The sequence below is a fragment of the Canis lupus genome, chromosome 7, assembly GCF_011100685.1.
Source record: "Canis lupus familiaris isolate Mischka breed German Shepherd chromosome 7, alternate assembly UU_Cfam_GSD_1.0, whole genome shotgun sequence".
Classification (NCBI taxonomy): Eukaryota; Metazoa; Chordata; class Mammalia; order Carnivora; family Canidae; genus Canis; species Canis lupus.
The window spans coordinates 32,149,868-32,176,884 of NC_049228.1; positions in this window are offsets into that span (position 1 = coordinate 32,149,868).

Here is a 27,017-nt window from a genome sequence, read left to right on the forward strand (position 1 = left end):
CCAACTTTGAACTTCTTTTCCCTTTCATCCAGTTATTCAGTTTCAGTAATGAATTTGCTAAAGACTCATATAGAAAATCTCAATTTTGCCTCCTTCACGACTGAGTTTCTCAGTTCCTAGCACTGTTTTGTGAGATAAAAAATAGTTTTGTTCCATAAGTTTATATCATGAGCTATACAAATTCTATAGCAGATTGAAATGAACAACCACAGGTAACATTTGGCTTTTGGGAAATAATAATTATTATTTTTTAAAGATTTTATTTATTTATTTATTTATTTATTTATTTATTTATTTATTCATGAGAGACACAGAGAGAGAGGTAGAGACTCAGACAGAGGGAGAAGCAGGCTCCCTGCAGGGAACCCGATATGGAACTCGATCTCAGGTCTCCAGGATCATGCCCTGGGCTGAAGGCCGTGCTAAACTCCTGAGCCACCCAGGCTGCATTGGGAAATAATAATATTTTTTTTATTGGAGTTCAATTTGCCAACATATAACATATCACCCAGTGCTCATCCCGTCAAGTGCCCCCCTCAGTGCCCATCACTCAGTCACCCCAATCCCCCGTCCACCTCCCCTTCACCTTGTTCGTTTCCCAGAGTTAGGAGTCTCTCATGTCCTGTCACCCTCACTGATATTTCCCACTCATTTTCTCTCCTTTCCCCTTTAATCCCTTTGGCTATTTTTTATATTCCCCAAATAAATGATTATTTATATGACTTTTATCCTGGCTACATATCCAGGATCCAGTACTATACTTTCCTAAAGTGTCATCAATCTTTAAAGAACCATATCATCTTTACATGTCTAACTGATGGTGAGAAGCATTTCTTTTCATTCTCAGTCTTGCGTAGGATGGTATGAAATATTTCTTTCACTGAATGTACTAACACACATCTATCCTCTGAAAGTTTATTTGGTAGTTTGTCAATATCAGGAAATTTGAGGAGAAGCTAACAGTAACTTGATGAGCAATTGATTCCTTTGTGAAATCTAACAGACAGTGTTATAAAGTGGAAATGAGAAAACCATGCTGTGATTGTCATGGTCCAATGATGTGGGCATCTACTGACCTATGCATGTGCATGAACCACAAAATCTAAGTTATACCTTGAAAGACAATCTTTTGGAAGTGATTATTAAACTTTCACTTATTTTAGAAGTCCCATTACATGTCCTTATCACAAAAAAAGAATGGTCATTATGTGATGTGATGGAACTGTTAGTTAACACTACAATGATAATCCTATAAGTGTTTCAAATCAACACATTAGACATCTTAAATTTATACGATGTTATACATCAATTATATCTCAAAAAACCCTTGGGGGGGGGAGTGTCAAACACTGTGATAGATGCTGATGGGATTTAGAATGATAAAATTGAAACCGTGTTTACTTCCTTTGTGAAACTTTTACTTACCACTGCCATCTCATAGTATAAACAATCTCATTCTTTCATGCTTTGATTGGACTCCATGCAGACTACTGTGGACTTATAATACTTGTTGAACTTTTTGTCTATATATATCTCTCACATATTAGATTGTAATCTTATAGAAGAGAAACACTGTGCTTTAATCACTATGGATTTCCAGGTTCTCTTGCACTGCACTTAGTAGACATTTAATAAATATTCATTGAACAAATGAATTAACAGTTTCAGATTTCAAATAGATAGGCACAAAAGGTTCAAACATATGAAATGCAAAAAAGAAGTCAAAGTATGTGTCAAATCCTCCGAAGAGTATTATGTGTTAAGATTGGACCCAAAAGCATTTACTGTTGTATTTTTATCTTTCGTCTTAGAGTCAGGGAATCTTTAAGTAAGAAGGGATAATGTAGTCTAATATGTTTATTTTGCAGAGAGGGGAAGAAGGACTTATAAAGCTCAAAAGACTTATCCAAGATAAACAGATGTTTTATCTGCTTAGAATTAGCACTAAAATCTCCCCATGCTCTGAAAATTGCATGTATTTTTCAGCTTGCTAGTTGTGTGTCTGCAGTGTGATAGGTATTATGGCTCTGCCTTGCTTTATCCTTTCAGTATGCATTTGTGAGAAGGATGAATACGTGTGATCATTAAAAATTATAATTTTATTGAATCAAATTAAAATAATTGGATTAGTATGCCATCTATTGTCATTTTGATTTGATCCCCTCCTACTGGAAGCTCACTTTATTCTCCTTGATTTCTTCTTCCATTACACCAGCCTTGGTGATGAATAAACATGTTACCGGATCCTGCAGGGAATGTCTGTGGAGTACGACTTTTACTGACTCTCAGTCATACAGACCATGTTCAGCAATGAGGAACTCTGACATTTGGGAAACAAGTAAGAGGAAATTTGACTAGCTCCTTTTCTCTCTGGAAGTCTCTATTTATGAGTTTCTTTATCCTTTATTTGTCTTCAAAAATTACAATACATCATGTTTATAAAGAGATCTTGGCAGAAGATCAATCAATCCATATTATTAGGATTTTGATTTAGTGTTTAGTGAGTCTATCATCAATGCTAGTGTATTCAAATACATATCAGAATTGCCCTGTACTGAAGGGAGAAGAAATGTGTGGGAAATATCAGAAAGGGAGACAGAACATAAAGACTCCTAACTCTGGGAAACGAACTAGGGGTGGTGGAAGGGGAGGAGGGCGGGGGGTGGGGGTGAATGGGTGACGGGCACTGAGGGGGGGCACTTGACGGGCTGAGCACTGGGTGTTATTCTGTATGTTGGTAAATTGAACACCAATAAAAAATAAATTTATTATAAAAAAAAAAGAATTGCCCTGTACTGTCATTGAAGTCCTGGTAACATATTTGCCATCAGATTGCTTTGAAATGTGTTCCTGAATTCTCCCATGAGGGGATTTCAATTTTTCCTTCATTTAAATTTACACATTGAAAATCATAATTCCCATAAAAACTTGAAATATATTGTTGACACTATTTTGCATGACATAACTTCGTCTGTGTTTAAATAGCAAAGCCATAATATGGGGATAAAATCATTATTTACTTGCTTGTTCTGCTGTTTTCTTTCCATCTCTGAGTGGAATGCTGCCAACACTAATGAGCTAAATCAACAATTGGAATGGATATAAGAAATCAAGGCATCCCAAAGGAGACACAGTTTGCTGATTTTAGACTCAATGTGGCACTTAACAAAACAATCAGATGAATTTAATTTACACCTCTAATTTTGCATTTTATATTAAAATAGCACTGTGATACAATGGAATGGCCATTTAAATCTTTCCCTAGCTCTGCCACTAATAGGCCATATGGCTTTGAGTACATTACTCAGCTTGATTTTACACATTTCCTTTTCCATAAAACAAGGAGGTTGGTAATAGCTGGTTTCTGAGGATTCTTCTAGCTCTAAGATTCTGTATCAAACAACATGGATTATTTAATAAGGCTCTCAAGGTGTTAAAGTACTTTTCAAGAGTACAACTTTGCGTCAAACAAACCTAGATTTAAGCCCAACTCTGCCACTTTCTAACTGCAATTTTGGATAATTTACTTGCTATTTCTGAACCCCACATTCTTCATCTGTGAAATAGTGAGCCTCTTCCCGAACTCTGTTGCTGTGTAAATTAAATAAGGGAATGCACACAAAGCCACTAACACAGGACTTAACATAAAATCAATTCCAAGTAAGTGGTTATTTCTCCTTTCCCATAAGTTCGACAACATAATATTCTACTTAAAAATCCAGCCAATAGTAGAGTCATATCCCATATCAACCAAGAGTTAATATCATTATTTCCATTAACTGAAGAATGCATTCTCTCAAGGTTTAGTTATCCATAACTTTTGGTCAAAAAACTAATTCCATGACACCTGGACAAAGGCATAATCAGCAGAGAACCAAAAACTGCTGCTGATAATTAACATATCATGTTAATTAGCTCGAATGGAGTTAGCTTTTTGATATTTTTTTAATGAGAAATTTAAAGAAATAGAGATGTTCAAATAATTATACAACAAACACTCATGTAACCATCTGGCTTGGTATTTATTGCTAAATTTAAGTAAGTTACCTTCATTAAAATCCTGAAAATAAAAATAAAAACTAGAAATATGCTTATTCTTAGAACTAGACCAAAACAAACAGCAAGATTTCAAAATTCTTAAAAACAATGAAATGCTTCATGTTCCATAAAATTAGTAAATTAAAATTTTTTACCTCTTTGACAGCTAGATATTTACTACAACTATTTTTAAAAGTGAGAATATTTCGAATAGTGGAACTGAAATGCATGTAAAATTAGAGAGTTTAGCCATCATAGCAGAAGATACATGCACCTTATTTTTTTCTAACTTGTGAATAAAACTAGTTAATTACATACTCTGTATTTTATAAAAATTACCTACCAAAAGTATTGTTATATGAACTGAAAATATCATCCAATAATGCCATATTTCAATACTCAGGCAATTAAATATTTGATGAACAATATTTGGTACTGGCAAAACTTTCTCAGCCAAGTTCATATCCAAAGGAAACTTTTTGTTTGATTGTTCTATTTTAGCCCTTTGAAATGAGTGGGGTTAATGAAAATACCAAAAGTCACCCTATTAAGACACATGGTTAATCATGGAGCTCTCCATATTTCACTTGGTTACAGCAAAAAACAAACAAACAAACAAACAAAAAAACAGCTCTGCAGCACTACAATACTCTCTTTAGGAGTCAAATATCTAAAGGCACTTATATGTTACTTTAAACTGTCTCTGTGTGCATACTGCTCCTGTACAATACTTCTATGCAAGCTCTGCCCATCTACCAGTGAAATCCTTTGGAATCTGAGCTCTTTCTTCAGGTAGTTTCAGTTTCATGGAACCTGTTCTTCTCTCCCTCATTGTGGCACCACTGGGAAATTTCTTGCTTCCTTGCTGCCTTGCTCCTTCAGACAAGCTCTATCACAGTAAAAAGGGGCCTGTGTTTCTCCAGGAAATGTTCATCCAATATTTCTCCTTAAGATTGTCTGGGGTGGAGAGATAGTCTGTTGTAGTAGAATAACAGAGGCTTTTGGGTCAGTTATTCAGAGAATATTCACCAAGTGCCTGCAATGTAACAGGCACTATTCAAGGGGCAAGTGTTAAAGTGGAGTGAGATGTATCCCCTATCCTTATGGAGCATACTGTCATTCAAATAAGAGAGAAAAAGTAGTCTACAAAATGACTAAGATAATTTCTGGCCCTGATAAGGACAATGAAGAACATACAGCAATGTGATAGAGGGTAATGGAGGGAGCTCTTTAGGGTAGCAGGAAAGACATTTCTGAGTAGCTAACATTTATTTTATTTTTATTTATTTATGTATTTATTTTGAAATCCTTTTTTTTTTTAAGATTTTATTTATTTATTCATGAGAGATACAGAGAGAGAGGCAGAGACACAGGCAGAGGGAGAAGCAGGCTCCATGCAGGGAGCCCGATGTGGGACTGTCCTGGGACTCTGGGATCATGTCCTGAGCCAAAGGCAGACACTCAACCGCTGAACCACTCAGGTGTCCCAGTAGCTAACATTTAAATTTTTAGCTGAATGATGAGAAAAACAGTTGTGGGCACATCTGGGAAAAGCACTTCTCAAGCAGTTGGAAAGGGGATAACTGGAGATATGTGGGTCTTAAGATGTCAAGGAGAGATCTAGCACATAGAGTGGAGAGTCGCCTTAGGCAGGAGCAGGGATCCTTATTCTTTTGAGACAGGGAGGCAGGTGTGGGCACAATAAAGATGTTCTGGATGAAGCATGAGGTGCAGTCAACATCTGAGAGTGAGATGAATTGAGGTACTGAATATTATAAAATGAAGAAAAAGAGAAGTGACAACATGGAAAAGGGCAACGTGGAAAAATTGTATGACTTTGCTAAATGCCTATTTCATACTTGTAGTCTTGAATCTAAGATGTATTCAGTTATCCTGGTTGGGTGACTTTTCTCAGACTCGTTCAGTTGCTTTGGGGAGGGAGGTGATATGGAGTAAGAAAATGTTTGTAAATTCCAGACAAGTATGGCCATGGGAAAGAGGAGAAACAGAAGAGAGGATGTTGGTGGAAGAGTGGTTATTGAGCTGCATCATGGAAGCTAAGCTTGATAAGGAGGAGAGGAAGAAAATGTGCAGCTGAAAAATCATGGAAAATTATAGAAGGAATGAACCAGAGGGCTCAGAGTGGGTGGAGATTAGTTATACGGGAGAAATTGAGTAAGTTGGTTGAAATTAGTAGAAAGTGATGTTCAAATATGAGATATCTAAACTGGAGATATTGTAGGTGGTAACAGTAACATTAATTCCAATGATAGTAACTGTTACTGCTTACTTACACTGTACCAGGCAAAATACTAGGAGGTTCATAGTGATGAATTCATTCAAATGGCACAGCAGTTCTCTGAGCCAGCAACCACAGATGCAGCCATTTTACAGAAGAAACTTCAGGACAAAATATTAAGAAACTTGTTCTAGTGATACAAGTAGGAAGTGGCTGGACCATGTTACCACATTTAGGGTGAGGCCAGGGTGGAGTAGGAGAAATGATTATTAGAGCAAAGACGGACACAGTTGGAAAAACCCAGGCAAAAGAAATAAATCACTTGTGTGGACTGCATAGACAAGAATTATAACAGGGATAGTAGCAATAGAAAGAAAGATGGTCACATAATAAAATTAATCAGTACTGATGGCGGGTAACCAAGAGGTTGACAGATGAAAGCACCAACAGGAGTAATGGGTGGAAGCTTCTGATCACCTATGTCTCAAGCCATATGGAGGTATTGAAGAATAAAGGAGAGGTGTTTTAGAGGCATCAGTGAAGAGCAAGGGAAGCCTAATGCATCTCTAAAGCCTGGTATTCAGGAGTATGTGTGTTAACTGTGTTCTCTTACTTTCTGTGTTCTTGATGGTCATGCATCTGAGGCTTCAGTGACTGAGGAGAGACTGCCTCTCCTAGGGCTAGCCAATTCTTAAAGATAGCAAACCACTTACCTTGGGGTGTGCCTTTCATATGCAAACTAATGAATGCAGAGCTTCCCCTCTATCCACTATCCAACCTGGCTTTTTTATTCCAGGCCAATATTCCACTGCTCTGATCACCCCAGGGCCAAGTACTAGACAACTGGGGATAATCCCTAGACCATAGAGTCTGTTGTAATTAAAACTAGCCAATCCTAAACCTGCTTACCCTGCTTGACCTGTTTCTTCACATGAAAAGTACAATAAAGGCTCCTGCCATGTAATTTTCAGATTTCCCTTTGCCTCCTGACCTTTCATGCTTCTCCATGTGCTCCCACCCTCCCCACCCCCATAGTGTGGTGTGTTCTCTCCTCTTTGGGAACTATGGGTAAACTATCTTTTCAATGGCAGTCATATCCCTATTTGTTGGCCTCACCATGCTTAAATAATAAAACCTACAACTTAAAATAGTGTGGAAGCAAAAGCAGCTTCCTTTTGAAAAGATCATGGAAGAAGGGTGCCCGGGTAGCTCAGTGGTTGAGCATCTGCCTTTGGCTCAGGTCATGATTCCTGGGTCCTGGGATTGAGTCCCACATCAAGCTCCTCATGGGGAGCCTGCTTCTCCCTCTGCCTATGTCTCTGTCTCTCTCTCTGTGTCTCTCGTGAATAAATAAATGAAATCTTAAAAAAAAAAAAAAAGAAAAAAGAAAAGAAAAGGTCATGGAGGAAGCAAGGACCTCAATTGACACTAAGGTTTTGTTTAGTGCAAGAAAGTGCTGAGAAAAGTTTGACTTCATAAAAGATGAGCTTGAGGATATTGCAGGGGTTCCTTAGGGCACCAAGGAAAGCTTTGGAAACTGGAGAAGGTGGAAGATGGGGTTAGATTAGGGAAACTATAGATGTATGTGGGCTGGGGGAGTGTCTATGCAGTGATACTTTAATCTGAGGTTCAGACTTCTGAAGAAACCAAGGAGAAAGGAGATGGTGGGGAGAGACTGAGCTACTTGGATGAAGACAAGGGGGTAGATCTTGTTAATGGGTTACGTCCAGGGTTTGAATCTCAGTTCCACCATGGACCAGGTGGTTGACTTTGGGTATGACATACTGCTAAAACTGATGTAATCTTGTGTATCAACTATATGTAAATTAAAAAAAATTTAAATAAACTCAGTTTTCTTATTAATAAACTGTTTAATGATACCCATATTTCACATATATAGTAAGGATGAGAGAAAATACACATAAAGTAACCAGCACAGGTGATCTGCCCCCACTCTCAAACACCCATGATTGTGATGATGGTAATGATGATGTGATTTTTGACATAATAGTCTAAAATCTTCAATATCTGCTTATGATCTACCATATTTCTTGCTGGTATGTCCAACTTTGTAGAACCACACTAAGTTAAGAACTGAATGTGTGGTAACCTTATAATATATTTCAGGGGAAAAGTACAGTTGAGTTAAGCAGTAGGAGAGCAGGAATAGCAAATAAAGTTGATGTGAGAAGACAGTATATCTATTCTAAAGAGTAAGGAGCCAGACAAATAGATCTAAGAAAGGCAGATCCAGAATCAGATAGCAGTATCCAAACGATAGAAAAAGTGCATGTGCATGAAGCACATGACTTCTGGTATATCATACTTGATGCTCTCATCTACAAAGATGTTAAGAAAGAGTGACTAAAAGATATGTAGCATTGAAAAGATGAGGTACACTCAAAATCACTGTGGTCCTCCTTCCTGTTCCCTTTGATGACCATTGAGGGGATGCAAGTATAAGCTGACTCACAAAGGAACTCTCTCTCTCTTCTGCATCCTTGTTCCATTTCCACACACACACCTAATGTAATGCCACCAACTATAAGTCAAAGAAGAAATAGTTTTCCTTCAGGAAGTTATTGCTATTATTGTTAATATTTATTTAGCACTTTCATTTATATGAAGCATTTCATCATATGTTACCTCATGCCAATAACAGTATAAGGAACAATAGCAGAGGCAGAAAGATGCTTGGATATAAAGGCAGGATGCCATGGTTTACATTCTGGCTTGGCCACTTCGGAGATTATGGTACTTAGGAGCATTCTTTACCCCCTCTGTGCTCCAATTCCTGGGAGGGACATGGTCCTATACCTCAAAGCTTGTTGTAAGTATCAACAGAAATAATGGACAAGAGGAAATCTGTAAATTTCCTAGTACATAATACGAACATTTAAAAATGTTCATTATTTATGCATGCATATATAGATGTATAAATACATGTAATTTTGAAACATAAATTGTTGAATGTGAAAATACTCTGGTTATCACTGGTCACTGAAGCTCGATGATTTCTAAGCAGCCTTGAATGATGTCAGAGTTGGTATTTTCTTTTCCGGTGGTACAGCTGTCAGCTTATTTGAATATATAAAGTAGCATAAAGAGCAGGGGTAAAAAATATGGGAAGATATTTACATGTGCCAATAAACTAAAAGCAAACAAACAAGGTAGTATGAAAGAGATATAAAATGGAGATCTCAAAACCCAGAGGATACAGAAAGAAGTAAATACAAAAAAATCTGAATCCTGGGAAAATTCAATGAAAAAAAAAAAAGCCAGAATATTTATGGCAAAAGAAAGGAAGGAAGAAATTGCATACAGCAGAAAGACAAGACCACAAAGAAGCCTGGCACCATGAAAGGAGAAAACATGTCTAAGAGAAATGGAATAAATCCAATGAAGATGGGACTCATGGACAAAAAACTGCTGGATAGAAAAATTGGGTAGGAAATAAAAAAAAGGTGAAAGTTAATTCAGAGCAAGGATTAGAAGTAAAAACAATCTTTTTTAACATTGTGTTCTCAACATAATAAAATGCCTTAAAACTGGATATTAAAAGATTTTTTTTTAAAAAAAACTTAGATTGTCAGATGTCTGTATCTTTCTTGTAAAAGGAATTATATAGAGCTTTGAAGTACCTGAATGCACTGGGATGAAAAGTAGGGCATAGGGTTGCCATCAGCAAACACTGTCATCAAATGATGTTTGACTCTCTTGAGGTTGGAGTTTCATCAATTTTAAAATTTAGTTTGATAATTTGGATGTGATCAGGGTATTATGAATTAGTTTAGATGAAGTTTGCATGTTCTTATTAAACATAGTTGCCAATGATTTCAAAAGTCTTTGACTGCCAAGATGAGATGCCAGCACATTTTCCCTGGCTTGGACTCTCCTAAGTTTATCCCTCTTTATAGACACAAAGCTGGGATGGAGCCAAGCATGTTAGATATTTGCATCCCTTTACTTTCTCCATGCCATATTTAATCACCAGTCTTAGTTAAATCTCTAGATGAGCTTATTTCAACTAAGATGCAGAGATGGATGGCTGATCCAAGGGTCGTTCTTTGAAACCGTTTCTTACATGACGTCAGAAAGCACTTCAATTAATTGTAGATTCTTAGGAGGATGTTCATTCCAGACCCTTTGTAGCTCTTTACCTAATTCCCACTCATCTTTCAAGTCTAAGTTTAAATATCACTTTATCCATGAGGGCTTTTCCAGCCCCCTTTAGTTAGGAGAGACTGTTTTATGCTTCCTAAGCCCTGGATTTCTTAGTAACACACACCATTCTTAGAATGACTTACTTGGTGTAGCAGTTCCTAGCCCAGTCATAAGATCCTGTCACTTGTTCAGTGTTGAAGCCTCAATATCTAACATAATAGCCTGGACCATGGTTGGGTGTTAATGAGTATTAGTTAAAGTATGAAATGGTAAACGAATGAGTTAAAAAATAAGTAGAATCTGAATAAAAATTTGATAGTGGTATAAACCACAAAGAACATTTTTCTTATTCTTTTAATCACTGGACCTGTGCAGCAGTGCTGTGAAGCTGGTAAGGTAGGCAATATTATGTCAATCTTACACATAGAGACTTGGTTAAAGACCCCATTTTCATATGATTAGAGACTTTCTACCTTTATAAAACAGAAAATGTTCATCTCACAGAATCCATGTTAGTTCATTCAGACATAATATGGCTGCAAAACTACATATTTGCAGTTTTGTTTTCCACACTAAGCAAAATTTTTATCAGCTCCTCATAATTGATTTATCACGATCCAAGTTCAGTTTGACATCCGGTCTGGTATGTTGTTTTTCACTCAGCACATTAAAGAAGAGAAGACTAAACTTTCAAAAATGCTGAAGAATCCTGAGGAAATTTTACAATGATACAAAGGGCCAAGGTGGAAAAGACTTGGACAAAACCAGAGTTTATTCAATGAAGCTTCTTTGAACATGGATGGTGAAGAAAATTGAAGGGATGGACAACAGTCATGTTTACGAACCAGGCAGCCAATTCTTTAGCCAAAATTCTTGGCAAATGCTGGAAATTTCAATCACAAAAAATATCTGACTATCTAGTGGAAATGATCTAATGGCTCCCTCACTGCCTATAGAGCAAAGTTCTTTGTACTACATACAAGATCTTTTCCATCTCTCCAGAACTCACCTTCCACTTCTCATAATTTATCCAAGCACCCTGCACTCTGATCACACCACATCAACACAACATGCACTTCTCCATGCTGGGTCTTTGCAAGAAGTTCTCATTCTTCCTAGATGTTCTTTCTTGCAACACTGGTTTTATTAACCTGCTTAGACTGCCATACAGAATATCACAGATTGAGTGGCTTAAGAACAGAAATTTATTTTCCCATAGTTCTGGAAGCTCAAAGTCCAAAATTAAGGTTCCATCAGAGATGGTTTCTGGTGAGGGTTCTCCTCTCAGCTTGCAGAAGGCACCTTCTCCCTGCATCTTCAAGCTGTCTTTCCTCTGTGCACATTAGAAGAGAAAGATCTCTGATAGTCCTTTCTCTTCTTGTAAGAAAGTCAGTTCTGTCAGATTAGGTCTCACCCTCTGACCTAATTTAGCTTTATTTACCCCCCTAAAGACCTATTTCCAAATACAGTTACGTTGAAGATTAAGGTTTTAACATGTGAACTTTTGGGGGGAATGGGGTGGGAGAGAGTGGAAGAGGAACACAATTCAGTCCATATCACTTCTCCAGGGAAAATCTTACCCATCTTTTAAAATTCACACTGAATACTTACGTGCTGAGGAAATCCACTAATCTAGGATTACTGGAGAGGGGAAACTTTAAATTGATTTATAAAGGTTGTGACACATTGTTCAGAGAGAAGAGAATGCTCTTCAGAGGGATAATCAATTAAACAATGAGATAAGAATCAGTAAATGTCATGAAGGAAACAGGGAAAGACTAGCAGAAGAGTGAATGCTCAACCAACAAGGTAATTTGATTAGTCATCAGACTTTTAACAGACAAAATGAAAAAGACTAAACTCACTAGGAAATGACATACCCTAAATATAAATCTTTCTTGGTACTCTTAGTAAAGTCTTGAGGAAACTGACAGCACCAGAATTGATTGACTTTCAGTGAAGAAAGTTTTTCCCTTATTCCTTGGAAAGTCACTTACAACTTCCTAGGATAAGGATAATTACTAATAATACTGAGTGACCAAGTACAGACAGATTTCTGGATTTAAATCTAAAGATACTAGATCACTCCTTAGAAATACACAGCAAGAACTTTCGAGAACAGATGTGTATTTACACACCTTCCTTCCCTCTCCCTGGCCAATTGCGCAAAAATCCTACTTCATCCCAGTCATTATATATTGAACGACAGATTCTCCATCTCTTACACTAAAATGAATTATGTTCGCAGGATAGAAAATCCCCTGAAAGAACCAGTAAAGCAGTTTCTGGAAGAAAGACATTATCTGAAAGAAGGGGTTTCTTCTGTTTTTGGAAATTTTTCTATCCTTAGAGCAGACATACAAAAAAAGCTTCATCTAATTGTCTCCTGCATAAAATGGAGAAAAAGCAGAGATAACTCTTAAAAGGTAAAATATCCATTCCATTTCTTTCCAGACTGGCTTTTACTAAAAACATTGATCATGAAGGCACCAGCCTTAGTTTTCTAAACTTCAGAATTTAAAATAAACAGCTATCAGTCTCCTTTCCTACTGAGGAAAGCTAAATAGCACATTCTTTCCCACTAAACCAGAAGCAACATAATGCAGAAATTTTACTGACAGTTTTAAAAGGAATTACTGGGTACAAAAATAACAGTAGGAGTCCCACAGCTAAGGTAACCAATCAAATATTTTGCATAATAAAAATACAAGCGTACCCAAATCCAGATTAAAAAGAAATAATATTTAGATGCTACTAGAATTTCCATTTTGTAAAGTAAATCCAGTGTACTAGCTGTGGTCTTCAGCAACCAAACTTTTCTCTACAGCTATTACTACATATCTGTGCAGAGTCAGGCTCTCATCATCTCATGCTTAAATAATTGCCTTTTCACTCCATTCCGGAGTCTTGCCTCCAACTTCTTTTCATTTCTATTCTTAATTGTATTAATCAACACTGAGCAATGGCTACTTCCTTTATTTCCACCAGTTTTATTGAGATATAATTGATACGTAACATTCTGTAGATTTAAGGTGTTAAATGTGTTGATTACTTTGAATTACATCAAGTATGGATGGAAAGATTCTTTATACTCTCCTCCCACGCTACTGAGCACCTTCTCTCTTGCCCTCTAGTCTCTGTGCCATGGTCTTCCTCGAATCCAGGATACACCCACCAGCACACTCTTGCTCATGGCTCTATCTGAATCACCAATGCTATAAGGTTCAGCATTGCTCTGCCTCTTCCCTAAGAAACAAAACTGGTCCTAATGGCTTCTTTCTCTTCTTTTGCAATTGCTACTTACCCTTTTCTCTTGTATTTTACTCAATGTCAATACTTTTCCTTCTCTTTTAGTCATTTTGTGCTTACATGTTTGTCATTCTAGTTAGGGTTTAAAAGCCCTATTGATTTCAAAATAGTCCCCCTTCCTCCATCCATACTAAATATGGAATTTGTATTCTAAATGCCAATTGGTTTACTGACTGTTTCAGCTAAGACCTCCAAAGCACTTACTGTCCACTCTTCTCAAAGTTCACTGAGTAATAGCAAATAACATAACAGACTAATCTAATTTGTTGCCTCACTTTCCTTATCATTCTCTAAAACAAGTTTTAATAGGACAAATCAATCTGAAAGAGGGCATAACAGTGCACGATAGCAATGCTGAGGAAAAGATGAACTCTCTGCACTCAATGTCCCAGGATAAATTAATTTATGATTGTTGAAATACAGCAACAGATCTTAGTCTTTATAATATTTTCCATGCTGTGGTATTTTGGAGTAGAGATTCACCTCCAACAGCTCTGAGGTGATTTGTATGATTATACACCCTTTCTCCACCCTTCTTCCTGCTATGTTCCTCCCTCTTGCTTTCCATCCTGTAGCTTTCCAACTGCCTTCTGGGGCATGGCCTGGTGCTGTTTGTTTAGGGGCTTTACCTCCAGCATTCTCTGACCTCTCAGAGCTTTGAGGAATCATAGAAGTGCCTTGCTCACATAGAGAGCAGGAACAGGGGCTTCTTAAGGACTGTTTTCACAGTAGGATCGAAAAAAAATCAAGCATGGTGTTAACTGACAGTGTGCTAAGCCTCTCTACACAGCCTAGTTTGATAATGTTGATAAAGGAGAATTTATTCGATCTAGATTTTCCAACCCATCTGTGGGTAACGTAAATGACATCAGAAAATTGTGTCAGCATCAACTTGATGTGGTTGAGAGGCACAGCATTATCTTGTATCCAGAGGGATTCTAATCTATTGGCAAACGTTATTGCCCTCCTTCAAATCACATCAACCCATCTATCCATTTGCAGTCTATACTATTTCACCCATGTGTCAGCATTATTGAAGTCATCATGATTCCCATTCTTCCTACTAATTTTCTGAGTTCTTCTGGAAATTTAAAGGATGCTCTCCTTGCTCCTCCAAAAACCCATACTAGTGAACCTCTGTACAAGGTGCTATTTAATCACACTTCTCTCATTCCAGGCTTGCTTTGTCCAAATCTTGTCCAGATAAGTTTCAGGTTAAATAAAAGGTAAGTGATTACTTACTCTTGTGCGATCTGGTACAGACTGAATGTTTGGATTCCCCATAATTCTTATGTTGAAATCCCATCCTCAGTATGATGGTATTTGGTGTGTGTGGGGGGGAGACATCGTGAGACAATGAGAGTCATGAGGGCAGAGCCCCCACGAATGGAATTAATGCCCTTATAAAAGAAATTCCAGAAAACTTCCTTCCCCTCTGCTATGTGAGGACATAGTGAGAAGACAATCAGGAAACAGTTTCTCAGCAGACACTACATCTGCTAGAGCCTTGATCTTAGACTTGTCAGCCTCCAGAACTATAAGAAATAAATTTCTGTTGTTTTTAAGCTACCCAGGCTATCATATTCTGTTATAGGAGCCCAAAGGGACTGAGATACAATATTATCCTGTCTCAATGTGTATTATCCTTTTTTCTTTCCATTCAATGTTCTTCTGCTTAGATATAATTTAAATAAAGCATTTATTTATTTATTTTATTTTTTATTTTTTTGGTGATCTGTTGATAGAGTTTACACTAATCTCATCTGTTTCAATATCAGTGTCCTGTCTTAAGCTATCCGTATCTCCATAGCAGGAAGGGATGCTGTAACACAGCTTTAAAAACTGCTAAGAGCCAAGCACTGTGCTGGCTGCTTTGACATGCATCATTACTTTAGTACCCACTGAATGAGGCCATGTTCATTTTCCTTCCACTGTACAATCTACAGTAAACCACCATAGACAGGTGTGTACCCAATCATCCTGCAGTATAGAAGGAAGATGACGTGGTTGGGATGATGATATACTTTATTAAAGCGAAACTACCAACAACAGCAGCCAGAACATGAGATGATATCATCTCTCTGGAAATGCCATGCCTCTCAGAATGGAAAAAGCATCTTCCCAGAGAAAAAGAAAAATCCTTTTAAGTCACTTAGGCTATGAAAGTCCTCAGGGCACATTGTTTTCTTGTGACACAATAGGCTGACTGAAGCTTTGACCCCTCACTTTGTTCTATACTCCTCACTGCCTTGAACAAAAGACTGAAGTGGGTCTGAACAGGGCAATAAGACTCAATTGCACAAGGGCTGGGAACCCTCAGAGTCCTCTGCCTTCGTGTTTCAAGGGTAACAGAGAAACAGTTTCCTCCAAAGCCTTTCTAAATAGAATTATTTAAGTCTTTTCCACCTTTCAACATATCTCACCTCTACCTCCTCCCCCACTATCTTATTCACTCCTCTCTCTAAAGTTAGCTATAAAAGACTGTGCATCTTGGTTTAGGGTTGGAGTCACATCAATTCCAAACTCAGCAGGCAGGCTCCAAGCCTGTCTACGTCCAAGGGGAGGCTGTCAGAAGCAAGGCTGCTTTTGTGACAAAGACCAGCACACGAGGGGAAGCCACATATTTCAGAGCTAGAGGGGGAAGTTCTGGCCCCACTGTGACGGATGACAAGATGCCACAGGCTGTGAAACAACACGGAGCCAGTGGGAGCTACACCCTGCTGCTTGGAGATGGCACTGTGCATATTTTGGCTGGACTTTGGTTCTCCCTTCTGTAGACACCGAAACCAGTGATTAATGGTGAGATCCAGGGCCTTGAAAGTTATGCAAGTGCTCTGTCGTCTCCAGGGAAACTAGTGCCAATTCAATTAAACTCATCATATTATATTGGGCCCTATTAGGCACTTGTAAGTGACTGAGGTATTTGGGGGGAGGTAAGACACAAAAGAAGCAAATGATGTCATTTCTAACATTCAGAGAGATAGTATATTTAAATTGCATGATACATAGCAGGCACTCAGTAAAAAAGAGCTCTGAGAATCTGAATGGTGACTATGCTTATTACTCCCTAGGTATGGGTGAAAAGGTTGTTGCATGCTTTACAAAATGTGTAGGTAGAGAAAGGCATAAAAGGGTAGGAAATAAGTTTACTTTTCAAAGCATGGGGCGAGGTGGTAATCATTTGTACCTTTAAAACAACCTTATTTCAGAGACCCCAACAGGCAAGGACAAGTGGAGTACAGCCAACCGAAGTAGTTGTGATCTTGGTTTGAAAATTAAACAGAAATGGCTTCCAGATTGTGTGCAAGTTATGTCACTTCTCTGTTTCTTCATCTGTGAAAGAAGAAATTACAATACCTTGTAGTGCTGTGGTAAGAATCTCAATGAGAAGGCTGCTAGGTAGCACCCTGCCTGCCATGCTGCAATTACTCTGGAAGTAACACAGCCCAGGGGTGGACTAGAGGGGAGAAGAGAAGGTTAGTTGAAAAGGCAGTATATGGAGAAATAGAAAGACCTTCTGTTCAAGAGCTCAGTAGACTACCACTTCTTTGAGTGGTCTTGGACAATTGATATCATCTCTCTGATTGTCAGGTTCCCCTTCTGGAAATATAAGGTTGGAGAGCATGTGAGCGCCCTTTTCAGCTCTAGTGGTCTCAGATTCTTCGAGTTGATTTCACCTTCCCTGGAAGTCTCCCCTCCAACCAGGTGTAGATGAAAGTACTGGCAAAATCATTGGAAGGATTCAGATTTTCACTCATTTCCTAACTCTAATGAGGAGTTAGCTCTGTTTTCTTGAGGGGAAGAAAAAGCTAAAAATCTTTCTTAATCTCACATTCTGCTGTATAACTGGGCACATATTATTATTATTCATTTCTGTCTTGCATATTATTAAATGGATGCCAAATTCAACTTGGCATTTCAAAAAAAAAACTTGGAAATGCAGACTGTTTTGGGATGTAAGATTTTTATGCAAATTTAAAACATTAATACATTAAAAAACTTAAAGTGCATTAGTCTCCAGGAGAGAAATAAGTTTATTTTTAGATACTCAATTCAGTGCTTACTTAATAAGTATTTAATAGCTATGAGGCAAATTATTTAACTCCTCCCTTTCAGTGAAAAACTAAGAAGCTAATTATCAACTCTGAAACTGTCTTCTTGAGAACTTGGGGGAGAATGAGGATAGAATTAGCTTTTCTACCACTTAGTTGTGAGGAGTGGGCTTCCACTCAATGACCCCAAAGTAAAACTAGCTATGGAGGATGAGGCCCCTAAGATCTGTGGTTTCACCCGTTACCATAGTTTAGTATACTAGTTTTGTTTTCTTCTTCTTCACCATCAACTTAATGGAATACCTTTTTGATGTAAGTTACCAAACTAAACCCCAGAAACATTGAAGCAATTTGTCTTCCCAAGGGTAGATGAACACTGAGTCCATAAATACGAAGAAAACCAATTCTTTCCTTGAGGTAGGTGGAGGCATGGAGCAACAATTAAATTAAGAGAAAACAGGAAACTTCTTGTTCCCTCTGAGCCCCCCCCAAGCCCCAACTTGTGATGCTAGCCACAAATGCAAACTGCTGGACCCAGTGTGTGTGTGTGTGTGTGTGTGTGTGTGTAATTGGGGGTAGTTAGGTATGCATACACTATGAAAATTGGAGTTGGGTTTCATTAAGTCCAAAAAAATGAATCTTGGGGAACTGCTAATCGAGACTGGTATTCTCATGTAATATGGACATTCTGCTTTTAAATAATATTTATTAATATCCTTACTGCCTTAAAAATAATATATATTCCTTATGGAAAGTTTGAATAAAACAGAAAAGAAAAAATACTGGGTAATCCCAAGATCTCAAAGTAACATTTTTCGTTGATGGTCTTCCAATGTGATACAACATGTATTTCATATTAGAGTTAAATAGCAATTAAATATAATGTGTATATTAATATATATTTAAATTTACATTTTTTTCGCTAACATCTATATTGCCACCAAATATTCTATTGTAACATGGTCAGCAAATGTTTTCTGTTAAAGGCACATATAGTAAATATTTTTTTACTTTTAAGGTCGCAAAGTCTCTGCCCCAACTGCTCAATTCTGCAGTTGTTGATAGAAAACAGCCCTAGACAATATGTAGATGAGTGATCTTGGCTGCTTTCCAATAAAACTTTATTTACAAAAACAGCATGCAGGGTTGAACCTTCATACTAGAACAGCATTTTAAATGACAGCACACTTTATTCTGGGGAGGTACTCAAATAGAAAACACATAATCACCTGTTGTTGAACACTACACTTTTTCAGCATAGTGGCAATGTATATTTTTGTAAACAAATCTCTTTGTGTGTCTATAAGACTGTTTCTTCGGAAAGGAAGATTTGGGAAGAAGAGCTGTATAAGAGCATGTGATACGTTCTAAAAGAAACTTTGGAAAGTTAATGGCATTTCCTTATCAGAAAAGAGAACATTACATAGACACCGAGGAGCAACAGAGTATGGAGCATATTTGAGAGGAAAGAAGGTTACCATGACTAGATCCTAGAGCTCAAGAATGGAGATGGCAATGAAATTCACCAGCCATCATCATTGCTGCAAATATTGACTTGTGTTTTTGTTTGTCTTTTTATATATACAGGAAGCTTAAAAATTTAATTTAGCTAAATTCACCCATTCTTTCCATTGTTAATTTACATTAAGAATTAAGAAAGTTTTTCAGGCCTCAATATTGGAAAATATTCTCTTGAATTTCTCTCAAATGCCTCTTTGATTTTCAGTTCGCTATTAAAAACTTGAATGCATCTGCAATTGACTTTGTGGTTGATGTCCAAGATCAAACTTCCTTGCTTTCTGCCTTCTCCCTTCTTCCTTGCTTACTGCCTTCCTTCCTTCTTTCTTTCTGATAGTTAGCCAGTAAGTACACACCAATTATTGGATAATCCACAGTTTTTTTACTGATTAGAAATGTTATTTTGGCATTTAACACAATATTAAGTATAAATGGGTTTTTTTCCTGAGTGATCCATGTTCTCCTGTTACTTTCTGCCTGTCTCTGGAAGACTACAATATTGAGCACTGTTTTGATAATTATGGCTTTATTATGTCTTTTATTTATTTATTTTTTTTATTTATTTTTTATTGGTGTTCAATTTACTAACATACAGAATAACCCCCAGTGCCCGTCACCCATTCACTCCCACCCCCCGCCCTCCTCCCCTTCTACCACCCCTAGTTCGTTTCCCAGAGTTAGCAGTCTTTACGTTCTGTCTCCCTTTCTGATATTTCCCACACATTTCTTCTCCCTTCCCTTATATTCCCTTTCACTATTATTTATATTTCCCCAAATGAATGAGAACATATAATGTTTGTCCTTCTCCGACTGACTTACTTCACTCAGCATAATACCCTCCAGTTCCATCCACGTTGAAGCAAATGGTGGGTATTTGTCACTTCTAATAGCTGAGTAATATTCCATTGTATACATGAACCACATCTTCTTTATCCATTCATCTTTCGTTGGACACCGAGGCTCCTTCCACAGTTTGGCTATCGTGGTCATTGCTGCTATAAACATCGGGGTGCAGGTGTCCCGGCGTTTCATTGCATTTGTATCTTTGGGGTAAATCCCCAACAGTGCAATTGCTGGGTCGTAGGGCAGGTCTATTTTTAACTGTTTGAGGAACCTCCACACAGTTTTCCAGAGTGGCTGCACCAGTTCACATTCCCACTAACAGTGTAAGAGGATTACTCTGCATCCTCTCCAACATTTGTTGTTTCCTACCTTGTTAATTTGCCCCATTCTCACTGGTGTGAGGTGGTATCTCATTGTGGTTTTGATTTGTATTTCCCTGATGGCAAGTGATGCAGAGCATTTTCTCATATGCATGTTGGCCATGTCTATGTCTTCCTCTGTGAGATTTCTCTTCATGTCTTTTGCTCATTTCATGATTGGATTGTTTGTTCCTTGGTGTTGAGTTTAAGAAGTTCTTTATAGATCTTGGAAACTAGCCCTTTATCTGATATGTCATTTGCAAATATCTTCTCCCATTCTGTAGGTTGTCTTTTAGTGTTGTTGACTGTATCCTTTGCTGTGCAAAAGCTTCTTATCTTGATGAAGTCCCAATAGTTCATTTTTGCTTTTGTTTCTTTTGCCTTCGTGGATGTATCTTGCAAGAAGTTACTATGGCCGAGTTCAAAAAGGGTGTTGCCTGTGTTCTTCTCTAGGATTTTGATGGAATCTTGTCTCACATTTAGATCTTTCATCCATTTTGAGTTTATCTTTGTGTATGGTGCCAGAGAGTGGTCTAGTTTCATTCTTCTGCATGTGGATGTCCAATTTTCCCAGCACCATTTATTGAAGAGACTGTCTTTCTTCCAATAGATAGTCTTTCCTCCTTTATTGAATATTAGTTCTTTTAATAATGCCAATCTTTCTTTTTTGGAAGCTGTCATTTATTCTTCTAGAGCTTAGGAAAAATTAAGTTTAAAAAGACAATCAGAATTTTATAGCACTTCTTTTTTTTTAAAGATTTTATTTATTTACTCATGAGAGATACAGGTAAAGACAGAGAGAGAGAGAAGCAGAGACATTGGCAGAAGGAGAAGCAGACTACCTGCAAGGAGCCCGATGTGGGACTCGATCCCAGACCCTGGAATCATGCCCTGAGCCAAAGGCAGATGCTCAACTGCTGAGCCACCCAGGTGTCCCAGAATTTTATAGCATTTCATTTCCTTTTGTATATGAGCATTTTCATTTTTTTCACATTGCATTGTATCGTGCTTTCAGGAAAATATTAAAGTGGTAACAGCAAAAATCTCTATATTCCTCCTCAGATATTTAGATCAGGCTATTGTTTTTGACATTTAATATGAGGCTGCCTATTATTTGATACACATATGACTTATCATATTAAGAAAATATCCTTCTGTTAATGGATTATGAACAGATATTTTTAAATTATAAACTGATGGATTTTACCAAAAGAATTTTTGCCATCTTTCAAAGTGAACATATGGTTTGTCTGCTTCAATTCATCAACGTGATGAAAATACATTAACTAATATTGAACCACCGTTGCATTTTTAATTAAATTACAATGGTATTACTCTTTTATTATAGTATTTAATTCAGATGTTTGCATCTATATTCACAAGTAATAACTTAATTCTTGCCAAATGGAATGAAATTAAAATGTCTCTTGTTCCTACTAGACTAGAAATACATATAATAATATATATTTTGCACATTATATACTTATAATTATATACATATATTATATGTTTTTTTCATTTTTAAAAATTCTATATATTTCTTTAAGAAGGATAACATTAAATAAAATACTCAAGACAACTTTATTTCTCCTCAGTAAAGTCCCTCAAATCAATTATATATGGCACTTCTTACTGAGTAAACATTTGAAATAGGACTTCTTTTCCTTCATCTAAATATCTGAGATATGTAATATTATATTCATTTTATACGTGAAAAAACTGTGCCCTGTTTTTCTACAAATAGGTGTCATTGCCAACTTTTGCATCCAAGATTTTCCCATTCCACATCCACTTTCTGCCATCCCAAACCATTTAGACATTTCTGCTGGGTTTCTCTTCTGCCATATATTATCTAGACTCTTTTTTTCCCCAACTATTTATGTCCATTTTGAGTCTTCCTATTTTATATATCTATATACAGTGGTCTAGTGGTTTTCATTCAAACAATCATATCAATCAATGCTTTCTGGATAGGGAACAGAAACTTAGTTATCTTTCCTTCAGAACACATGTAGAAGGATACCTACCTACATAATAACTAAATTATAAAGGTTTTTCATATTCATTCTCCTTTACCCATCCATGTTCTACAAGACAGAAAGGGAGACTCTCTAATAGGAAGGATTCACATTCTTCACCCCCACTTTCTGCTCACACTCCTTCCCACCCCACAACTCCCAAACCTTTCAGTGTGACTCTTATTAATTGTTCTGACCTCACAACAGCCCTCATTTGTTCCCCAGAGTATTGCCTTAGATCTGTACATCACTTTGATTACTTCCACATCTGGGATTCGTCACACGCTTGTGTTAACCATGACCATGTGCAGAATTACCCAGCAGGATTTAGGAGACACTCAGTCAGAAAAATCATCCCTACTAAGAACAACATCTGGAGAAAATTAAGAGAAGATATTTTTCCATTGAGAATCCTTTGGAAATATATTTATGATGTAGAGACAGACAGACACTAGCACACAGGCAGAAACGGATGCTGCTTCTTCTCTCCTGAGGGATAAGCAAGAGCACTACTTCTTCAGGAGATTCCTGAATTAATTATGCACTATAAATGCAAATGCATGGCAAATTCACAAATAAACAAAGGGTTTTCTCATAAAGTCTTGTTTAGAACCAGGCGTCACCTCCAATAGAAATGTCTCCATGGACTTTTTTTGATACCATGTGTGTGAACAAATAAAGATTTTATAAAAGGAAGAGGGGGAAGTGGGCCACATTTTCCTGAGTTGGATCATTGGACATCTCCAACTATTTTCCAAAGCTTTGGGGTTGGCAAAAGCCAAAATTGGCTTCACCAAGCATTTTTCCCTTAATTTTTAAATCCATGTGCATTAAGGGAAATTTAATCCGTATGTTTCTGATTCATTTACACTTAACTCATCAAAATATTGTTTTGTAAGAGTCATTTGGCCCTCGACAGGACTTAGGAGCCCTCTTAGCAGCACACACACACACACACACACACACGAGATCACAAAAGTACCCACACAAATCTTTGGTTCCTTAGAATCAAGAGTCATTGTCTCTTCCTGAACCCACATCTGAGTGGCTTTGTCTTGGTGAATTCTGGCCATTTAGTTCTGTTTTAGTCTGTAGAAAGTTTTATCTTCTACTCTTCTGAGTATATTTGGAATTACTCATTTCAGGAGTTCCTACTTCAGGAGCTGGCTGTACCCTGCCTCGGATGAGTGGCTTCATGAAGGACCTAATGTTAGGCACCTTTAGTGCATTAATTAATTAAAACTTGTATTAATTTTTAAAAAGTGGATTACAATCAGTTTAAAGGAGATCAATGATGATGGTGAAGATTTAAGGATAGATAGACATGAGCGCTTTCATAGAGCCTAGGGTTGAGGAAAGCCAAGTAACGTACATGAAAGGGTAGGATTTGAGAAGGCTGTGCTAAGGTTTTGTTTTTTATCTTTCCACCACTGCCTGAGCATAAAGGAATGATTTGCTGGAAGCTCCAGAGCATGGTAAACATTTCAGAAGAGTTCCTAATATTAAGAGTTGGAAACTATTAGAATAATGTATTCTTAGGAGAAGTAGTGAACATGTAAAGCCACCTAACACTACATATCAAGGCAGTAGGATGAATTCCAGGACATCTTAAGGCCTGTGAGATGCTCGTCTGACACATAGGTTAAGAAAAGTCCCGTTGTCCTACATGGCAGATGGGAATTTGGGGTGTTAGTTCAGGAGGCAGAAGAGGGTCTGATGTTTGCTAAGTGGGGAAACGGTCTCCATTTCTTTCCCCAAGGCAATGGCTAGGAATTTAGTGGGCTCAACTGTCATACTTTACAAATGTAAACTGGAGGAAACAGGCTATTTTCAAAAACATGTCTGTTATTGGCGACAGCATCTTTTACAGAGGGATCTGTCTCTCCTATTGTTAGCATGATATCATTTGTTTCCCCTGACTTCTTCACAATTCATGTTTTTCTTTTCTCAGGAAAATGTCTCTTGTTTAATTGTATTTTTCCAGTTTGACAGGAGGTAGTCTTTCTTCCTGAGGCTGCCATCTTACTGTGGACAATTTTGTCAGACTCTTGATAGATTTTGCCTTTTTGAACGTTTGTAAGTTTTCCTAAGTATTTATTTCCAAATAAAATTATGCTTGTTTAATTTTACTTAGGATTAAATGCTATTTATATTTCTCTTCCAAAGCTTTGAAACAGAGTACCACATAATGGATTTTATAAGAAGAATATATTTAATAGCCAATTAGATTAACTATCAAATCTGTTTTAGGAGGAAAAGAAAGAATCTGGTAAAGGTTTCATTTCACCAAACTACTTTGTATATTTTTATTTTCTAAAAAAATCTATTTCCTGAAGCTTAAGTTCTTCAAGTTATTTTTTCCTCACTTAATTGAAACCACTATTTTCAAGGGAAATGAAATTAAAGAAAGATGATATTTTCTCACTCAGTAGAAAGTTGTCATGTGAACAACACAGATTCTCCATTGACATAATTTTATCCTTATTTTTTGTGTGTGAATTAAAAAAAAGCAATTCAGAAATCCTACTTTCAAAGCAAAGACAAAAAATTCAAAACATTTAAGGTTTGTTTCTGATCTCCCACTTTCACTCAACCCCACACCTGGACAGTTTCTATCTTTATTGCTACACACTGGCTGTCTTCAGGCAGTGTGACTTGGCATCCAGAAACCACATCAGCTCCCTGACCTTTCCCCAAGGAGGCCAGTTCAAAAAGAAGGCCCAAGGGGAATCCCTGGGTGGCTCAGCAGTTTAGCGCCTGCCTTCGGCCCAGGGCATGATCCTGGAGTCCCGGAATCGAGTCCTGCATTGGGCTCCCTGCATGGAGCCTGCTTCTCCCTCTGCCTTTCTCTCTCTCTGCCTCTCATGAATAAATAAATAAAATCTTTAAAAAAAAAGAAAAAAGAAGGCCCAAGGTGTTGTTTTTCTTACCTCTCAGAACAATTCATCTGTCCTCTAATCCCAAACAAGTAGAATATCTGCTATCATTTGTGCCCAGCATATGCCAGCACTTCATGTACCTGATAAGGTTAATGCTCACCCTCTAATGGGAAAAAACTCCCTGGTTAAAAATTGAATTATTTTTATCTGGGTCTATTTACCCTAATATATTGGGGCTTCCTGAGATCAGTGATTGATACGCTATAATATACACCTATCCAACGTTAATGGAGTTAAATATCAACATTGACAGTTTTGTCATTGAAATTTTGAGATATTATCCTTTCAAAATGGGAAAATTTAGTCAAGACCATGGCAGTTTCATTCAACTTCACACATCTGGAGTATAAACTCTATAACATTGAATCTATTGCTGTTTTGTTCAAGAATTTGTTCCCATTTTTTTGTGACTCAATTTTGTCACACTTAACTGAGCACCTGACAGGTACCTAATAATTGATTTAGGTCTCCGGAGAAACAATAGAGACATAATAAAAAAATTTGACCTCATGGGTCTTATATTCTATTTTAAAGAGTCAGACAATGAATCCTATGGCAGATGATATAGATTCTGTGGAAAGAAATAAGACAGCATAAGAAGGAAAAGAAATGCAAGGGATGGAAGTCAGGGCTTGCTGTAGAGTGAACGAGGAAGACCTCATGGGTTAGGGGTTATTTGGGCAGAAGCACAGAAGGGTAGAAGTTGGCCACGCGAAGAGGGAGAGTTTGACTTCTTCTTTGCCAATTTGAATGCCTTTAATGTCTTTTTGTTGTCGATTGCTGAGGCTAGGACTTCCAGTACTATGTGTACCCAGGGCAATTTACACGTTTAATGCAATCCCTATCAAAATACCATGGACTTTCTTCAGAGAGTTAGAACAAATTATTTTAAGATTTGTGTGGAATCAGAAAAGACCCTGCATAGCCAGGGGAATTTTTAAAAAGAAAACCAGAGCTGGGGGCATCACAATGCCAAATTTCAGGTTGTACTACAAAGCTGTGGTCATCGAGACAGTGTGGTACTGGCACAAAAACAGACACATAGATCATGGAACAGAATAGAGAATCCAGAAGTGGACCCTCAACTTTATGGTCAACTAATATTCGATAAAGGAGGAAAGACTATCCACTGGAAGAAAGTCTCTTCAATAAATGATTCTGAGAAAATTGGACATCCACATGCAGAAGAATGAAACTAGACCACTCTCTTGCACCAGACACAAAGATAAACTCAAAATGGATGAAAGATCTAAATGTGAGACAAGATTCCATCAAAATCCTAGAGGACAACACAGGCAAAACCCTTTTTGAACTCGGCCACAGTAACTTCTTGCAAGGTACATCCACAAAGGCTAAAGAAGTTGGCCATGCCAATATAGGGCAAATGCTCCAGCAAAGAATACTTCAGTGCAACAGTCCTGAGGAGAGCACAGGGCTTCTGAAGAACAGGAAGGAGGGTAGGAGGGGTAGTGACCAGTAAGAGGAGACTGTGTCAGGAGATGAGATCAGAGAGAATGAAGTCAAATCATGGAGAGACT